This window comes from Adiantum capillus-veneris, chromosome 1 (genome assembly GCF_014529385.1).
Source record: "Adiantum capillus-veneris isolate H3 chromosome 1, ASM1452938v2, whole genome shotgun sequence".
Lineage (NCBI taxonomy): Eukaryota > Viridiplantae > Streptophyta > Polypodiopsida > Polypodiales > Pteridaceae > Adiantum > Adiantum capillus-veneris.
This window is the reverse complement of record NC_140931.1, coordinates 58,410,372-58,431,587: the sequence shown is the minus strand read 5'-3', so window position 1 is coordinate 58,431,587 and position 21,216 is coordinate 58,410,372.

Here is a 21,216-nt window from a genome sequence, read left to right as displayed (position 1 = left end):
GCTTACTTTTCTTGGAGTGAGTGGTACGTTTCTTACAAGGCTTCTGTTTTTTAGCACTAGCTATGGTCACTAAAGAAGCTTTAGGGACCCACTTGTATGTTTTCTTCGTTACATTAGGATGAGTCTTGTCGGAAGCGATATGCATTGCTTGTAGCATATTTAAGGGTACAGGCATTTCATCCCCCTCAGGTGTTACCCAGGTCGTCCCCCTATTTCCCCAAGTGTCTATGGTTGCTGCTAGGTGGACCCAATCCACATTGTCCGACTCAGTCATCCCAGGTAGGATATCCATATAAGGAGAATCTTGGCCAATGTCTGTATCCTTCTTACAAGTGTAACAATATTGTAGTGGGGCCGAGTGAACTGTGGTGTCAGAGCGATGATCAATAATGGTTTTACTCCCTAAGGGGTGTACCTTACCAGTCACCAAATCCACTCTAAGGACATAGTCTTGGAATTGCAAATAGACATGATTTTTAGACCAATCATGAACCATTTGTGCTTCCCTCATGAATGGTCTTCCTAAAATCATTTCATATGACATAAGGTGTTTAGAGAAATCCATTACAATGAATGTATGCCGTACCTTGTGTCCTAGAACTTTGATCTTAAGATCCTTGAGCATCCCCATAGGTTTGGCTATGGTACCATTTGCCATCTTTACCACAATGTTAGTAACACTGAGGCGGGGTTTTCCCATGGATTCCCAACAATATTTTGCAACGATGCTAACTCCCGCACCACCATCAAGAATTCCCTTTATAGTTAATCCCTTGGTAGTGATGGGTAGGGTCGCATTAGACTCGTCGCCTTCAAAATACTGCCCTAATTCGTTAATGGGTACCTCGATCACGGACTCGTGTCCATCTAAGTCAAGTGATTGCACATGATTTTCCTCATCAATCATAATCGAGTCAGGTCTATTTGGTTGCGCAAACTGCGGTAATCCCGTTCGTAGCTCTCCGTTAAGGAATGCTCGAAGTGCAAGGAATAACTCAGGATCTCCATACAGCTTTGCTATGATCGTGGTTTGGACCTCAGAAGACATGAAGTCCACTAGTTTGGCAACATTCATTGGCATTTTGCAGGGTGTAGGTCCTTGACTAGGAACTGGTGAGGATGGTATCTCATATTCCTCAATGGGATCAGGTATTCCTTCGTTAAACATCCTTTCCAACAAGAAGGGTGTATGCTCACTTTCTGATGTCCCGTCCTCACTCCCTTCTTGGATGATACTAGATATGGCTAACGGTCTATGGTTCATGTGGGGTGGATGAACTTGCGTGGGAAACACTGTGTCATGAATTTTGGCATGCATGGGTTCTGGTTCTAGTTTCCTTTGAGTCTCCTCCACTGAACCTCTTAGATGTTTCACCTGCTCAATCTCGTCTACTGGGTTTGGGTACATCCCAATCTTCTTTTTACGATTCTTCCCTTTTTGCCCCTGCAGTTTATCTTGGGGGTCTTGGATTGGATTTGGAAACACTTGTGGTGTTTTCAAAGGCTCTTTATGGTTTTCTCTTATTCGGTTTTCATTTGGTTCCATGTTACGGTTTTCTTTGTCGGTCTTTCCCTTTGTGGTATTGGTTCTAGTCTCCATTGTCTCGATTGAATCTGAATCATCCTCGAGGTCATTCATATACACGGGGTCATCTCCTGTTCCTATGTTTTTTTTGGAACTTGGCTTTGAATTTCCCATATTTTGCGACCTCTTCCTTCGTGTCTTCTTTTTCTTTGCTTGGATAACTGACGCGGTATCTCTCTCTTTGAGGATATGGCCTGGCCCTTGAAGCATGGACCGTGTAATCGCATAAGCGGGTGCGACGGGTGGTATTGGGGATGTCACACTAGCAATTTCGACTAAATTTAGGGTTGTGATTTTAGGCGCATTTGGGTTATAGGGGCATTGGGCAATCAAGTGATCTATGCCACAACGATTACATGTGAGTATTGGCATTGCAGACGTGCTCCCTTGATTCATTTGCATTTGTACAGCATTCTTTTGCAGCCTAATAGGGCACTCCGCTGCCCGATGTGGTCCACCACACGCGTAGCATTGAAGAGGTGGCCTCCTAGCCTGGGTGTTGATATTTTAACCTCTGGATGCGAGAGTAGCAGCTTGATAAACCGGCTTGACTTGCCCCCAACAATCTTCCATGTAGTATATAGGACACTCTTCCAATGTATCAAGTCCGTAGGCAATACTAGTGTCTATTTCCTCCTCACAGCCATCCGCATAAGCATTAGTTGGCTCGCAACCCACTTGGTTCATAGGGGCGACTCTTGGATGCGAGGGCTGCGGTCCTAGCACAGGAGGTGGTAGCGGTGTAGCTTGTACAACATTTTGAGATCTAGGGACCATGTGTTGCGGTAGTTGCTCAACAGGTGGAGCAGGCATCAATACAGGAGCTCGAGGTGCATCCGTCCAGGCTACAGGTGGTCTATTTGCCATCATACGTTTGATCATTAAACAATCCTTAGCTTGGTGACCATACCTACCACATGCGTTGCAAGTTCCATTAAATTTTACTCTAAACGTAGGGCACTCACTAGTGCTATGTGGACCTAAGCAAATGGAACACCATTGTTGCTCCCTTCTTGGATACATGTGACTATTTTGAGGGGGTCGATTATCCTTAAGAGACTCTTGGATTGCCTTGGTGAGGTCTGTCAAGAATGTCTCAAATACCTTTGGCTCATTGGCAATGGGTTTTGCAGTCATGGGTTCATACTCAATGGCTTGTGAGCTAGTGGATCTCGTGTCAGTAGACACCCTCATGCCTACTATCATCAAGTTGTCCTCTAATTGGATTGCATTGGCAGTGACATCTTCCCAGGTTGTGATACCTCTAATCACTAGTCCATTATAGATTCCTTCATTCCTCAACCCTCGAATGAATCGATCAAGCGGTTGGTTATTGTTGAAGCGCTCATTTACAGGGTTGCGAGAGTTTAAGTGCTTTAGACGACTAATGAAGTCCCTTGCTGACTCTCCTTCCTTACATTCGGCCTTCTGTAGCTGAGATGCTACACCCCAAAGCACACCTTCTCGTATGTACTCCTTTAGAAACAACCTTCGAAGGGTAGGGTAGATTGTTTTCTCGTCCACCCTTAGGGTATACCAATCTCCAGCCTTCCCACTTAATGTCAAGCTTAAGGCATTGCACTTATGTAGTTCGTTGCGTTCCCCTAAGGAATCACATACTTGTTCAAACACTTCAATGTGTTTTCTAGCATCTTCGCCCCCATTGAATTTTTGCGTGAGTTTGGCAATTTGTACTGCCTTACTTCTAGGCTCTCTATCAGATGCATGACGGATATTTTCCGAGATAGATCGACCTATGGTTTGAGCAAACGCTGCCAAGTCACCTATGTGAGGAGGCAGGGACGGTGGAGGTACTCTTGGAATCATATGTGGGAGAGGGACGGGTACCGATCTTGGCATATGTGTGGATGATGCAGGATATGGAACATAACCGGGCATAGGTCCACTCGGATATGGGCTAGGGAGCGGCACTCGAGGAGCATAAACAAGTGGTACAATTGGAGGTGTGGGAGCCATGTGTGCATAAGGGGCTAGAGGCACATACGGTCGAGGCCCCATATTAGGTACTACGACACTAGGTAGTGGCACTGCGCTAACCGTAGATGTCATCGGTACATTCTCTGTCAGGCTTATCCCTGGAGTGAGCACTGTGTTTTCCTTAATAGAGGGTTGAGCCAAGTTAGGGAAGCTAAAGTTGTCGCTCGGAGGCTCAGATTGCATAGAGACCCCAGGTGAAATGACGTAAGATGGGTCCATGGGGCTCATTAGAGGAGTCTCCATTTGTGATAGAGTAGGCTGTTGAGCCTTGCTAGTATCCAGAAATCTCATGGGGCCAGTTGAGAGTATATTTACCCCTCGGTTTTGCCTTTCTGATTGAATAATGCCATGGATAACATTACAGATCATTTTCTGTTGATCTTCGATGCTCGTGGCCCTAGAGGTGGATTGTACAATCTCTATCCATCCTACATGGTAGGCGTGGCCAGAGTGTAGATCTGTCAACACCTCAGTGTGGAGGTCGTATGTCCAATGATCGTTAATGAACAATCCTTCTAGAGTCGACGTGTTAACGGTTTCTTGTGAGGTAGAAGCAATGTTGCTCCCCGTGGTTTTACTTGTCACCAACGATACTCTAGAGGGAACTTCTGAAGGAGGCAGCTCAACAGGGCCTTCTTGGTAAGAAGTTGGCAGGATATCCACATGGACACTCTTTGGGGGTGTGGGGTCCACGTGCGATGTGAAAGGAGAGTCCACTTCCCCACCCCCTTCGTGTGCTTCATTTGCATCAGGTTCCAAGCGAGTAGCTCTACCTAATGTTTCCATGAAACGGCTAAACATACTAGTACTAGGCTGTGGAGCTTCGGGAGGTGCATGGCCTTCCCTCTCAGTGTTTTGGGTAGGGTATGCTCCCATGATTTCTGAGTCGGAGGAGGAATCACTAGCGGCTATTTTAGGGTCTTGGGTGGTGCTACCTTGTGTCCCCGCTGAGGGTCTAGAGCCTATCGTGGATGGGTAATCGGTGTCCGTATGAACAGAGGCACCCTCAATATGCTCGTGTTCTAGCACCCGCCTAGAGCGTAAGTGCATGTGCTTTTGATACCCTAAGGTGTCCAAATGCTGCTCTAGGAGTCCTTGTGACTAGTTTTTTGCATGTTTTTTGTTTGTTTTTTTGCTAGATTTTTTAGAGCGTGTCGTGGAATGGGCCGTGTGATAGCTCAAAACAAGCGTATCGCTAGGAGGGACACGCTGTGCTTTACAGCCCACCGTTTGGTTCTATTTTGCTCCAGAAAAGCCCGAAACAGTCTTTTCCTAGCTGGGGAACTAGGCTCTAAATACCAAGTCTAAGGGTGCAAGTGGGAAGAGAAGGGAGGAGAGTGGAGGACTTGCCCCACATGCTCTCATTTCCTCTTGAGGGAGTAGGGTATATATATAAGAGTGAGTCTAGTATATATCATAAGACTAAGGATTGAGGCCTGGGCTTGGGCTTGGGCTTGGGCTTGTGATCCCGATCCCGATCTATCTTTTATACAAACCAACCCGTCCGTTTTTATACCTCACGTTTTTTATTTTCGAAAATTTGACCTCCCCCTCACTCACGTTTTTATTTTTCGGAAAAAAAAAAATTTCCGAATTTTTTTTTCGATTTTTTTTTTTAAAAAATAATGATCCCGATCCCGATCTATCTTTTATACAAACCAACCCGTCCGTTTTTATACCTCACGTTTTTTATTTTCGAAAATTTAACCTCCCCCTCACTCACGTTTTTATTTTTCGGAAAAAAATTTATTTTTATTTTTTTTTTCGATTTTTTTTTCAAAAAATTTAATTAATTAATTAATTATTATTATTATTATTTTTTGGTACGCGTTGACCTCACCTACCTACTTTCTGTCTCACCTAATTACTAGCCTGCTTAATTAACTAACTGTGCGTCTAACTGTGCACAAACCAGAAAACACAGAAAATGCAGAAAATTGAAACTTCACAGAACTGTGCAGTGCAAACCAGAAAATGCAGAAAACGCAGAAACGCAAGAAATGCTAAATGTGCAGTGCAAGCCAGCAAACGCAGAAAATGCAAAAAATAGAAATCTCCACACAACTACACACACTCATTCCTTGCCTTTCCTATGATAGAAACTGCACCACAAGAAAGCGTAAAGTGCTTAACCGAGCTTAGTGTAGGGCATTTCCCCGGCAGCGGCGCCAAAAATGTGCGCTCCTTGCCGCACTGTCGAAGCAAGGGACTTGCCAATACACCGTGTGCGAGCCACAAATGGCTCCAAGCACACAACAAGCCTAAACTAGCAAGCTCAAGAGAGCAAAGGGTGTGTCACTCACCGCTCTACGCTCGCCTTCGTGGTGGATTCCTCGCCGCGATGAAGAAGAAGCTGCAGTCGTGCCGCGCTCAACCGCTTCACCGCCGTCGTGCCTTCGTAATGCTCGATCGCACACACACTCTCCCTCTCTCTCTCTCTCTCTCACACACACACACACACACACAAGGAGGTGAAGAAGAAGAAGATGGAGATGGAGATGGAGCAAGAGCACTCTTCTATTGCACAAATGAGAGAATGAGTGAATTTTAGGTTTAGTTGGCTTTTATGTGAGCTCACCCCATTCACACTTGGGCGCCCATGCTTAGCCAACTAACCCTAGCATGTCCCAGTTAGAGTGCGCCTCTCATCGGCGATCACTCTTACCCTTTTCCTATTGGTCCGACAAGCCCGGTACCTGACTCTAAATAATACAATGTTTATAGATCATAGGGTGTCCGTGTGCCGTGAGGGTTAACAGGAGACACACAACACACAGATATGGGTGGGGAGACTCAAAGAGTGAGCAGCCCCCTATACACTTATGCTATGTATAAGGTATACAAGTCAGTGGGCGCCCAGACTTTGGGCGGCCGGGCAAGGCACAGACGCCTATACCCCAACAACCTCCCACTTAAAGGCGACTGTGCCTTTAAGCAAGAGAACCTAGTCTAAAGACTACAAAAGGCGAGAGAAAACCGCTCTCAACCGATGCCCACTGGCTGGCTGTGATAGTGTGCATCTGGCTGTCCTGCTCCCGTGTAAGTCCATACACCACCAGACGCACCGCACACGTACTGCAAGTATGTACGCAATACCTGTATATCTCCCTCGTGCACTATGCCATCATCAGTCAACAAACGGCTGACAACCCCAACTGCAAATGCTCCCACTGCAGCTACGATATCTGGTCTCAAGATTAACATCTCATACATGAGACCACCAAATGCCGATGCAATGCTAGCGGGCCCTGCTAGCTCTACGGAGCATGCGTCAACATATATATCCCTGGCAATAGGCATCTCTGACTGACAAGGCGTGTTAGCCACATGCATCTCCTGACTGTCCACAAAAGACGCATCAACCTGTCGTGCAACCTCAGAGCAAACCAGCTTCTCTAGGTGTTTGCTGGAAGACATATCCTGCACAACTACATCCCCATGCTCACTGTCGAGCATAGAAAGGAATGACTACATAATCGCTGACATCTCAGCCTCCTTTGCAATCATCCACTGCAAACATGACCACTCAATCTGCTGTGACTCACTAGAGCTCTCATGCTCTAACTCCATATGCATAGACTCTTGCACAACGTCCTCCTGTCGTGACTCACTAGAGAAAGACCACTCTACCTGTCTATCCTGCATAGAAGTATCTCGCACAACTGACTCTCTGCTTTGCTCAGTCACTAGCAAAGCATGCATGTTTGACTCTGTCACCTCTCTGTGTGACTGCTCAAGTCGTGCCCCAAATGTGTGCACAACGAGCTCACTACTCTGCACTCCATGCAAAGTACCCTGCAACCCACAAGCAAAATAGACTCGCCTGCTCTCTCGCTGTCTACCTGGCTGCGTGATCACAGAGACAACACCGTCTCTCCCGTGATCCACATGCAATGGGTAACCTGTACCACTCCTGGCACCTCTCGCAATCACTAGCGAACCCAAATGCATCACAAAATCTCGCTCTCGTAGCGAAATCTGACATCCACAATCTCTAAGCTGACCAATCAAGATCAAACTCACTGTCAAATCTGGTACATAGCGAACATGTCGTAACAAGTAAGATGCACCACTCGGTAATGACAGTCTCACATCTCCTGCACCTGCTATCGCATGCACCGATCCATCGGTCAAACGTACACTACCAAGCATCCTGCTAGAATAGCTACAAAACCATTCACGATGCGACGTGACATGAAACACAGCATCTGCGGCTAGCAACCACTGCGAAGGGACTGCACTATCCACATGTATAGCATCTCGTGCATAGCTCGAGGTAAAAGTGACATCCCCGTCACTAGTATACTCCGACACTACATGTGCCTCAACTGTCAAAGCAAGTGAGTCCATGGCATCACTACATACATCTCTGAGACTGCCATGTCTCCTACGATGTCGCATGCGACGAAAACAGCGCCGTCTAACGTGTCCAGAATGACCACAATACCAACATGTCACCTGTCGGCGTACTCGTGAATGTACATGTCTCACACGAGTCCGTGATGACTCAGATCTATCATACATATCATGTAATCTGCGCCAAAATTGTCTCGAAGTAGTCTCATACATAACAAGAGCATATACAGATTCCGCAAGGTGCAAAGAGAGTGTAGATAGTGCCATCTCCTCTAGCTCCTGCCACTGATCGTTAGACAAGCATGAGGGTCTACCTGCATCACCACTCAATGGTCCATGCAACCCTCGCTGTGTCAATGCATCAAGCATACACTCTCTCCATGCCGCAAAGTCTGACCCATCAAACACGCGCATCTGTGAGAGGTGACAATCTGATCAATCACCTGTCTCTGCCATGAGCACAAGTAGCAAGCTAGATAGCAAAACCACCTCACCAACAACACCTGGAAACTGTCTACAAATATGGCCAGAAACACAATGTAAAACCTGTGAGACACACTCCAAAATAGAGCTCCCGCAATGTCAATACAAGCCTCGCATGCTCTAGTACCACACTACAATTTGTGAGCTAATCACCAAGCCCACACTGTGCGGTATCGATGCATACATACGCACAAATCTCCCACCTGCACAGAACACCGCACGCAAATGCTGAGTGCAACCTGCAATCTCTACCTAGATCGCATAAATGATACGCATAAAACTCCTGGGAAAATTTCGCCAGAGTTTCGACGCACAATGGGCTATCAACACCAAATAACCATTTTCCTGCAAGCTCAATACAATGAGCAATGAATGCGCATCAAACTACACTCAATATACATGCATAAGCTCTGCAAACCTGTGTCCAACAAATGCTCACAAAGAGTATCACAGGTGATCATACATGTCATCCATAACCAACCTGTGCACTTGCTCACAAGATCTACTGCTCACCACATAAGCATACATAGAGCATTACCCGCTCAAACACCATGTATGCAAGCCACAACACTGCAGAAGAACCACTCAACTGCAACTGGCAACACCTGTGGGAGTACTAGACTCAACCTGTACCTGGGAGTCAAACCCAATCTTGTAACACCTCATATGTGCCTGCTACCTGCAGTGTACACGGGTAAGCTGTCTGCAGCAAAGAAAACAACAGAGCCCAAAACTGTCATGAAAAACAGTCTTTGTGTTTTAAATTTCAGACCCACCTGCACTCTGAATCAGAAAACAATTCCTTCTACAAAGTTGTAGAGCTCAAAGCCAGCTCCGTTTTGAACCAAAAAGTTTTGGAATCGGAGCTTTGTAGCTCAAGTTATGAGCAAAACAGTAGACTGATGTCAAACTGCTAAAAACTGAACGACTTTCTTCTGTGCTTCTTTGAGCTCATAGAAAGGCTGAAACTCACTTCCCACCTCGATGCGTGAGCTGAATGCATCAATCTCACAATGCTTCCATGTCTATGGAAGCTCCAAGCTCCAACCTGTCGCCGATGTAGCCGTTGCAAAGCTTGCCCGAAGAGGGAAAATGATGTACACTGTGGGCTGATCTGTAGAGGAACTCTGATCTGTGAGCACTAGGAAGCTCCTGAGAGCTCTCCTGCAAGCCTCTGTATGGCTGTCCACAAACCTCCTGCAAGCCTCTGTATGGCTGCAAGGCACAGATGCCTATACCCCAACAGGTTCTGTTTCGAGTGCTTAGAGCAGGCTCTTGGTGGCCTTCCATTGTGAAGGACGTGCATTACTGGTGCAAGACGTGCCACGAGTGTCAAACTATAGGTGAAAGACGACTGGTAGCGGAGTCACGGGGCGCCATCATTGCACAAAGTGCCTTCGAGAAGTGGGGTCTGGATGCTATAGGCCCTCTCCCAAAGTCTACTAGTGGTAAGAAATACGTGGTGGTATCCATTGACTATCTTACAAGGTGGGTCAAGGCCAAAGCGCCTTCGAGAAGTGGGGTGGGCCTGGATGCTATAGGCCTCTCCCAAAGTCTACTAGTGGTAAGAAATACGTGGTGGTAGCCATTGACTATCTTACAAGGTGGGTTGAGGCCAAAGCAATGAAAGAAGTAAATGCCAATGTGGTGGCTCAGTTTGTGTTTGATAGCATATGTTTCCGTTTTGGTGTTCCATGGGTGTTAGTTTCCGATAGGGGTCAGGGGTTTAGAAGCAAGCTCATGAGTGCATTAGTGGAATAGTTAAAGATTCAGCATCGGTTTTCCTCACCCTATCACCCCCAATGCAATGGTCTAGTTGAGAGTGCTAATGGTCAAATTGCCAAGAAGTTAATGAAGTATGTGTACAAACAGGAAGCTGAGTGGGAAGCAAATTTAGAGAAGTGTCTGTGGGTGTATAGAACGTCCTATAAAGTGGCTACAAACTTCACTCCATTCGAGCTTGTCTATGGTAAGGAGGCGGTGTTGCCACTGTATGCACAACTAGGTGCTTTAAAGGGTATGTGGCGTGTCAATGCCACTCAACAAGGCGTTCTACAGGATCGGATAGCCAGCTTGGAGGCTTTGCAGATGGACAAAGAGGCATCAGCGGACTACTATGTAAAGCAAAGAGAGAAGCGGGTTGCCAAGTTCAATCAGAACCTGCCGGACAAGAAAATAGAGGAAGGAGACCTGGTCATGAAGTATGAAAGCTATTTGGATTTCACATTCCAGAAGAAGCTCAAGAAGAAGTGGACGGGTCCATATAAAGTGAAGAAGGCCTTTCCGAATGGGACGTATCAACTGGTAAGAGCAAATGAAAAGCTTCTTAGGAACAGGGTGAATGGTGTGTGGCTCAAACTGTATTTCAAAAGGAATCTAGTGCTTGAAGTGTAGCAAATCATAGTCAAGGGGGGTGGGCAACCCACCTAAAGCATGCAGGGTGTGAAAGGAAGGAGATGAAGCTTTTGTACATAGTCTGTACATACAGTTATGGTTTTGTGAGTGTTTTTTATCATCAATTTGGTGTGCCAGTTTCAAAGTTCTGTATATATGGTTTTGGTCAAACATAAATGTTCGACGAGGGGGCTGGGCAATGATGGTGCAACCAAAGTTGGTCGAGGCTAGCAGGTGGTCTATGCCAGGCAAAGGGAGCAATCGAGTGCAGTGCAAAAGTCTAGGGCAGGTGCCAAGGCCCTAGGCAGCCAAAGGATAGCGGGAAAGTATGCCTGATGCGGTTTTTTAGGCCAAAAGTGCCGTGGGATAGTCCATATGGGATGGCAGATGAAGATGTCCAAAATACCAAGTCAAAGCTCTAGAATGTAGAGCTCAGCGTGCTCTAGAAGCCGGTCCAGACGGCTCGTCAAACGGAGGCCCGGTGCTCAAGATATTGCAGTCTAAGGAAAGAGTGTGTAGCAGATCCCCGACAGACAGGGCAACTGGGGACAGGTGGCCTGGGCTGATGTCAGTGTATATGTGTGTAGTGCTCAAGTTCTAAAGCATGCTTGTCTTCTCGGATCGCAAATCAGAGCTCTGGATAGCAAGTTAAGGTAAGTTGAAGATTTTCGAGGGCCGGGTCTGAGCTCATTCAACCGCACTGGGAAATGTGCCATCTGGTGTCTTTTGAGCCTCGACCGGATTCTAAAGGGTAGCATGCATCATGCAGAGTAAGAAAAAATTGACGGCGCGTGATTCTGAGCCCTGAGCATCGAGTTACAATGTGGAGGAAAAACGGAGCATTGGATGGTTGAGTGCATGGAGATGCATTTTCGATTTTTTGGCAGCCTCGAACGACGGACTCAGAAAAGTCAAAGGGTTGCCACGTTTGCATCGCACTGGCCCGATATAGTGAAGATCCGGCATGGCTTTGCGACATGACCATTGGGTAAAAGAGCAGGGAATGGTAGGGCATCCGATGCAAGCAAAAGAGGCTTTTTTGGTTTAAAAATGGGGGGATTTTAGGGGCTTTTGGAGGCCTCTCACAGGCAACTGCCACGTGGTCTGGGCGGTTAACCCACATGCGAAAAAGATGCCGGAGAATGCGCCCTATATGGGCTGGGGGTAGTCACTCCTATGGTGTCACAAGGTGCGGAGCGTAAGCCCCTTGAGTTCGTGGCTATGGTGTGAGTGTTGTGGGCGCTGTGTGGTCGAAGTGGGTGGCACGCGGCGGCGTTGCAGGGCGCATGCGTGGCGGTTTTGGCCAGCTAGGAGGCGCGCGCCCGTGCGGGCGGCGAGTTGGCGATGATGATGTGGCAGCCCCAGTGGGGGATCGTCTCGCGGCGCTTAGAAGCCCAAAATTTTGAGAAGGAGAGAGGAGGCAATAGCGACATCGCTATTGCCTCCCCGCCTCAGGTAAGGGAAAGGTCTCACAGTAGCAGGCAAGGATCATAGGGAGAACGCGAAAGAGAGTTCGAGGGCAATCAAGTGGGCAAAGCCAAGCAAGGCCAAGTGGCTGGACAAAGGGGAAGACCAAAGGAGCAGGGACAACTCCAAGCCAAAGAGAAAAAGGGGCCAAGGAGGAGTCGGATGGATAGAGGGAGAGAGTCAAAAGTCAAAATTGAGCACCATAAGGTGAGCCTAAAGAGGGTAAAAGTGAAATATGAAAAATAAAAAATAAAAGAGCTAGGAGGCAATAGCGACATCGCTAATGCCCCTCCCCCCAAGTGCAAAGAGTGAAGAAGAAAGAGAGAGCAAGGCGGTGCAAAAAGATACCAAAAATGGGTGCCCCATGGACCAATTAAATTGTAAAATTCCAAAATGAATCAAATTTGGGGCTTTTTTCTTGGCCTTTTAAGGTGCCGTTTGAAGCCTGCAAAGTGGAGTTCTCTAGCAATCTAGCCCCTTTGTAACTTTTGCTTGAAAATGGCCATGGTGATGGCATTGCAAGCCTGTGTATATGTTTTCTGAAGTGCAATCAAGCCACAGTTGCCTCCCTTGCTGTTGTTTCTCCTTCCCCCCTTCTCTTTCTCCTTCTTTCATGGTTCTCCTCGGTGCCGACTGTGTGGAAGTGTGTGCCCTTCCCCCGGACCAATGGTGTTTTGAGTGAGAGAGCAAGATTGAGTGGTTGTGTGCGTGTGTAAGGGTGGAGACAGGCAGTGGTATTAGGTGTATCTTGTGTGGTGGTTTGTAGAGGGTGTGAACAGTGACAATTGAGCAGGCGGTGGTCTGCTAGTGCTAAGTGTTTCTTTGAAGGTGTTTCTCGAGAGGATAGGGGTGCTGTGAATACCCTGAGCTATAGAGAGGCCCTTATGTTTGTGCTGGGCATGTTCCCCCATTCCCCCTCTCCAACGCGCGTAGGAAGGCCCACTTAACCATTGCATGAAGGATGGTTGAACCCACCCCATGAAATAAGAGGCCAACACGTTACCATCAAGCTATTGACCCTTGTTGTGTACAGCAAGTAAATATAGAAAACTAGAAGAAAAGGGAAAGCTTCAAACTTCAAGTAAGTAGCTTCACCCTTCCTTTTCACTTCTTGGAGGAAGGGCAAGTTTTCCTCCAAAAATTCTTTTTTCCTCAAGGAGGTAGCTTCAAAGTGAGCAAACGCCTTCACAAAAACGACGAGTTTTTGTGAAGAGGCAACAAAGGTGTTCTTACAATGAACGACACGTGAAGCGCTCCAATTCCCGCAAGGTGAGGTTCTCATGCGATGCAAATCGTGGAGCTACAAAATACAAAGACTTCAATTTAACAAGGTACAAGTTGACGTTTTTTCTCTCTCTCTTTGCATTAGTGTGTGTTTACCATGACCAATGAGGATTTACCACCTACACACACGTTTGATTTTGAGCATGTAGATCAAAATCAGGGCACCACGGGTGCGGCTAACACTAATATGCATGATGGCAATGATCTAGGAGATCATGGCCTTGTAGATATGGATGCTTTCAAGAATTTGGAAAATTGCAGGTGTACTTGAATGCAACCTCTTTGCACTCAATGCAAATGTTACCAATTTTACGGAGTTACTTGTGAAATTTATGAATTCACAAACGAATCAAGGAGCCACAAGTGGCACGGTTCAAGGAAACCAAGCTCGCACGACTCACAGAGTCGAAGAGACAAGTGCTTCAGAAGATGGAGAAGGTAGCAATGCATTACTTAAGAATATCACCATTCCTAAGTTTCACGGGGAAGAGCGTGATCGCAACAAGGATGCAGTCAATACGTTCTTACACAAATGGAGTGATATTCATAGATTGAGACACACCCCGATATAAAGACGGTTGTGGAAATAAGTCTATCTCTTAAAGGTCTAGATGAATTCCAAAAGATACGGGGTTTTAATAGGGGTCTTGACAAAGACTATCGTCTTCATGTCAAGCCCCAACATCCAAAAACTTTGGAAGAAGCCATCAGTCATGCCCAAAGATATGATGATGACGAAGAGAGGAAAGGAAATGTTCCCTACTCTAAGAATACTTTTGCTAAGAGCCAATGGCGAGGTAGATCTCCCACACATTCCAAGAGGAATAAGAGACAATCTACCTCTTCACGCCCAGAATAGGCTAAGAAGCCTATGCAATCACGAGATACTCCACGTGGGTCTCTCAGCACTGTTGATTTTGAGCGTACAAAGAAACACAATTTGTGTTTTAAATGTCTTTCGGACCAACATAACAAGAAAGATTGTCCTCTTTTGCAAGGCAAAGAAAAGGCCATGCACACGGTGCAACACCTCACATTAGATTCATCTCCTAAATATTATGCTATAGAGGTTCTTCATATGGAAGAAAAGCACAAGTGTTGTTATCCTGCTTCAATGTGGCATCCCACACCTTTGGCCCCCATGATTTGATTCGCATGCATGGCACTATTAACGGACAACGTGTTCGTATTTTAGTGGATGATGGTGCAGCTCATAACTTCTTGAACTATAAGCTAGTCAAGAAATTGAAGCTTACACAGACTTCCTGCTCTCACAAGTATGTGGTGGAGCAGATGTCTGGGAATGATAAAGAAGTATGGGACACGGTAGTTCAAGGGGTTGAGCTTAATGTTCAAGATCATACGATGATCCTTGACTTCCAAGTTATGAACATGGATCATGTTGATGTAGTTTTAGGACGGGAGTGGCTACATGGTTTAGGAAACACATTGCACACTAGTTATGAACACAACTCCTTATCATTTATGGCCAATGGTAAACATGTGCTTTTGCTTGGTGATAAAAATATACCATTTGCACCTCTTATATGTATAGCCGAGCTTTCTATTTTGCAGAAAGCAGATTTAATAGATGAAGTCTTTTTGTGTTACTACTTGTATCCAAATCGTGTGAATTCTCAAGAGCAAAGTGCGGTGAATTCTAGTAATGGTATGCAAAGTGCAATGAATTCTAATGATAAACAAAGTGTTAACAAATCTAACGAGAAAAGTGATCTCAATTTTAATTCTATAGAGCAACGTACAACTGTTGTAATACAAACATTACAGGAATTACAAGATTCTCCATCCCAATATAACTCTAGTTTACTTTCTCCTTTTGCACGGCAAAAGCTGACTCACTTACTCACGGAGTATAGTGATGTGTTCTCAAGTGATTGACCACTGGGTATCAAATAGATCTTCTACCCACGGCATAGGAAATCTATTTTTGATAGTGATCTTATTTAGTGCTCTATAATCGACACACATGCGGTATGTTGCATCTTTCTTTTGTACTAGAAGGACTGGTGAAAAGAATGGAGAAAAGCTAGGCATCACCATCTCTTTCTCTACCAACTCATGCACTTGCCTCATGATCTCCTCTTGTTGAGCTTGTGAAACTCGATAAGGAGGCTTATTAGGTGATGAGATTTTGGGTAGAAGATCCCTCGTTTCGGAGGTAGCTCTCCAAAGATATCATCGATAAAAACATCTTGGAATTTATTTAGGAAATTAGAAAACTCTAATTCCTCTTGATTCCTACCATTTTTATCTAGTAAAACATTAGATCATTTACATATTCCTTAGCAAAAATCATGTACATGGAAATTGATCTTTTTATTGACTTATCAAAAGCAAGCGTATTTACAAGGGGTATGGTGCGATTCGGACTCACTAACATCTATGTACATGTTTTTTTTCTTGTACTTGAAATATATTCTCCTTTTAGGGAACTTCATACTGGCAACCATGTGATCAAACCATGATGCCCGTAAGATAAGATCCTCATGCTGGAGAGGGGAGATGAAGAAGTCTTTTTGTCAACATATTTTTTTGGACATGAAGCCTCAATTTCCCAATCAAGGGAGTGATTGTTGCTTCTTGTCCCTTGAAAGATCCATCGGCATTCACAGCATCTCCCATCTCATGAGCTTGTATGCCTAATTTAGTGGCCAACTCCATTGGTATGAAGTTGTGAGTGGAGCCAAGGTCAAAAAGGATAAAGGCATCATGCTTTCTCACCTTTCCCCAAGCATAGGAAAGGGATGATCCTTTGCAACGACTATCCTCTTTTGAAGCTTCAACCATAGAAGCCCTAGGTGGCTCATTGAGTGCATTTCTTTTGGGGTAGGTGCGATAGCCATGTCCTTGCTTCCCTCACTTGAAGCATTTGTTGTCTTTGAAAAACCGCTCTAACTCTTCAAGAGAGAGTCTATTCTTACCTTTGTATACTTATTTCTCCTTAGCTTTGTTCTTGTTGTTGCTAGAGTTGCCTTGAGAAGAATTTTGAGCATTGTTCTTCCCTCTAGGCTCACTTCGGTCTTTAGTTTCCATAGGCTTAGAATTCCTCTTAGACCCTTGTTGGAAATTAATTTGTGAAGCGACCATGGTATGGTGTATGACTTCAACAATCATCCTAGGTCTTTGAGAGTTGACATACTAGGCCATGTCTTCAGATAGCCCATCACAAAACTGTTGTTTTTGTTCTCCAAAGTCTATCTTTGGTAGATAGTAGCTTTGATATGTAAATCCCAAAACTTGTCCAGATACTTGTGGATAAACTCGTGGGGAGACAGCTTCAAGCTTCGCCGTTCTTGATGAGAACTTTGTCTTTGGCATCGCTTGCAAGAAACTGCTTCATTATGTAATCTCTTAGAGCTTTACATGTCTTTGGAGGTTCGCCATGAGCTTGTAGACTAGCCCACCATTGTTGGGAAAACTTTTGAAAATGCATAGCTACATATCGTAGCTTAGAGGACGTGAAGCCCTCATCTCCAAAGACTGCATCAAATTGCTAGGTAAAGGTCAATACTTTGTCGTTGGCTGTGAGACCAAAGGGTGGACTGGCATAATGATCTCCTCCCAACCTCCCTACTTATAGCCCTTGGCTCTAGTAAGTAGGACCCCTTACCTTATGCCCTTTGTCCCTTGGCCTGCCAAAGCCCTCAACTCTTAGCCGTATCGAGCCCCCTTGGGACTTGGCCTGACATTACTCCCCTCTTGGAGAAGCGTTTTTGTCCTTAAAAACAAAAGTGGTTGTATCTTCATAAGAATACTAATGTTTTCCATAATGGAATCCTTCATGGATCTAGTTGTTCATTGGACCGGTAGGAAGAGTAATATCTTGATTTTCCACATTGTTATCCCTTTGCAACCGCCTTGTGTAACCGGCTCATATACAACATAGCATGTAGACTCCATTTAGAACTCACATGAGCATGCTAAACAAGCTATCACAATTAGGATGTACCCAAAAGAGTACCGCCTTTCACTTTCCATGAAAGTAACTGACTGACGTAACTCATCATCAAAGTAGAATTCCTTGACTTGTTACCTTATCGCATTAGTAAACAACCCCACTATAACTAGTGTTCAAGGTTGAGAACCTGATTTATACATGAAGAGACTATACCTAGTCACAAACATGCTTTATCTTGTGTAAGCAATCTCAACTAGAGCAATACATGCTTTTTAATTGGATTTCTTGGTGGTAACATACTCTCTTCACATATCCTTTAGCACAAGGTTACACTTGTAATCTGCCTATCATCTTTGGATACTTTGGAGTACTAAGGTGTATTTTCCCATGGTTTACAGAAAATCTTCCAAAATGACTAATAAATGGGGATCACAATGTCGTACAACATTGCTAAGGAATCAACAATGTCATAAATAGCCATCTTGGTTAACTTGAAAGATCCACAAGCACCCAAACCGAGCCATGACCTCTATTGGTGATTGGTAGATCCAAAAGGAATCTCATGGAGATACTGCACATAGAGTGAAACATGTTTCATAAGCAACTAATGTGATGTATATGCATGCCGCTCCAAATCGGCCTTTGTTAAACATAGGGCCCATAACACCTAGTGTCCATGCATTTAGGAAAAACCGATCCGAACCTGCATATCCATGTTCATTCCTGGACCTTGGCTAGACATTGGACCATAATGGAATGTGAAAATCAAGCACACCTAGGTACCCAATGAAACATGTTCATCAACAAGACATAGCCTTGCTACATGTATAAGCAATCATCCATTAAAGTTGTTTTACTTGTACCTTAGCAAGTATGACTAGGTATCCAACAATTTTTGGCCACTGAAATTGTTCCTGATACGATATGCGTAAATAGTCTTATAAACAAATTTGACTAGCACCTAGGGATCTTGTTGCAACACATAATTAAAGGGTGCCAGTGTGAGTCCTAGAGACTCATATTCTCCACATGTGGAATATGTCTTAGGTAAGGATGTCAGAAAAAAGAACATCATTCAAGCACGAGATGTACTTGTGTGTGGAGGTAACTGCAAACACTCCGCAACGTGAGTGAGAGGGACCCTCATTATCCTTAATCTGCACTTGCTAAACCGAACTCCTTGAGTTCATCGACCATATTTTATCCCATGTGACAACATGTGCCAAAATCACGAGTTGGGTCTTATCCCAAAACTATACTCATACAGACACTCTTAGTGCTATAGATAAATTAGGATATCCACTCAAGTTGGAATTGTATTCACAAATGGATCTTTTCTAGATCCAAAATTCAATAATCTTGGGTTTTTGTGAGCAGTTGTGCTGTTTGAAATGCTTACTTCATCTATACACCTTGGTAGAGATAAGCCTTTATGAGTTTAAGACTTTCAAAAACTCAACATGATCAGCACACTTAAAGTATATAGTGCTAAAATAACACCCAAAAAATCAATAATGGAAAGACTCTTGCTTGTCCATTAGAATCATTGGGTACTCAACTGGATGGAATCGTTTGATGTTGAAAGCAATCACTATAGGATTACAAATAGATGGCTCTTATCCATTTCAAAATAGGTGGCTCTTAGCCCTATTACCATATTGACATAGAAAGATTTTAGTAAAATCATGCATAATTTTACCTTTCTCGTAGAGAATTAGGGGGGGGGGGGGGGGGGGGAGAGAGAGAGAGAGAGAGAGAGAGAGAGAGAGAGAGAGAAAGTTGGGTTAAGAAAAATCCCTTATTTTACTATATTGAATGCTCGCTGCATATGCCTCTGTGCAGACAATGGTTGTGTGGTAGCTTATTCTATAAGCGTACAACAGTGTGCTTGTACAATGCTCTCGTAGACAGAGGTACCATAAGTCACATCTTGACCCATCTACCTTGTATGTGATCATGACTATATCAGGCCACATAAGTATGGCACTTTTCCTGTGAATAAACATAAAATAAAAGATGTTTTAAGACATCAATAATAGCTAGTACTATAGCGGAAGCGGATACAATGATGGGGTGTCATACGTCCATGGTATTAGTACGCCATGCATACATATAAAAAACTAGAATAATAAGCGCTTGGATTCAATGACAGTCTCAACCATGTGAGCCCTTGGTATACGTGCCTTGCACGATTCCATTGGCACGGATACATCACAATTAGGGATTTCACTGACGTGATCACGATCATGTGATTATGTTAATAACTCTAGTAATTACACAAGAAAAAGACATGATCACGTTAATTGTTAACGTGACTTTGATGATGACCTAAAAAACCCATAGAGCCGGTTAGTCCGTCGGGTAAAAGCATATTCCCTCACGGCCTGCCGGGATTTTTTATTTTGGGTGAAAATCCTTAATTGGGTGAAAATAGCTTTTATATATTGAATTGGATGCACAAGGGGGCTACAATACTTGACTAGGTACGAGTAGTCCTCAATTGTGTGATTGTATTGAAGATTTCTTTGAGTTATTCCATGCATTGGTTTATATAGAGAGTGCATTATGTATTATGAAAGATTGTTAGTGCATGACATAACCACTCACAGATATTATTGCTTTCGTGTGTTTTTCAAATAATTGACATTTTTTCAGTGTAGAAGTTGATTATTCTTTGTAGCATTTGAAATTAGATGTTTCTTATTGTTTGCAAATCGAAGAGGATGTATAAATGATCATCACAATAATAATTGCATTGAGAAATTCATAGCATTGTTGTATTTATAATGTTGTGCAGAGAGTGCATTGCAATGTGTATGTTTGCTCACAACATAGGTGACCGATATGTGGATTGACTAGAGTGCATTGCAAATCTGATATTGTGAAAATTTGATTACTTTCTTAGAGATTGGTTTTTAAATATGTATTGAAAAGAAGAAAAATGTTTTAAAAACTGAACATCTACTTCTTATGTCTTTAGTTTTAAATTAAAAGCAATGGAGCAAAATGTTGGCACAAGTGGTACGAAGAAGCCAAAGAATAAAAAAGCTCCTCGCAAAGAGTGGGATTATGCTCACAACATATGCAATTGATATATGGAGTGGCAATGTAAATTTTGCTTCACTACAAAATCAGGTGGTGCACCACGTATTAGGGACCATTTTTTGTGTAGCATTAAAAAGAGTTGTAAGAAATGTGAACATTCTCAAGCACCTACAATTGCAAAGATTTTGAGAGAAGAGCTCGCTAAAAGGGTGACAAGAGACAACAGATATTGATAGCCGTTTTTCGGCTCTCCATAATTTCCATACTAAGTTACTCCACCCTACCAAATTCACCCAAACGCTATGGCTATCCCTACCATTTCACTGTACATAAGCGTGTGTGAATTAGGGGGCTTTTCCCATATCTTCTTAAAAACCCTCAGCTAGCTAATCACTACGCTAGTTGAGCCAAAAAAATTAAAAAAATTAAAAAATAAAAGCATATTATGACCTCTTTGTGCGTAAATATTTCATTGTATATATGGCCTAAATATAGGGATTTTTTATTATTATTTTGGTATTTTATTTAAATATTTCTACTTAGGTGTGTGTTTTATTAAACCTATGTACACCTTCTTTCATCCTCTTACACCATAATTATATTTTTTGCCAATATTTACATACTCTAACCTCATATTTTTCCTTTATACAAATCACTCCCACATTTTCACCCTCACCCTCGTGAA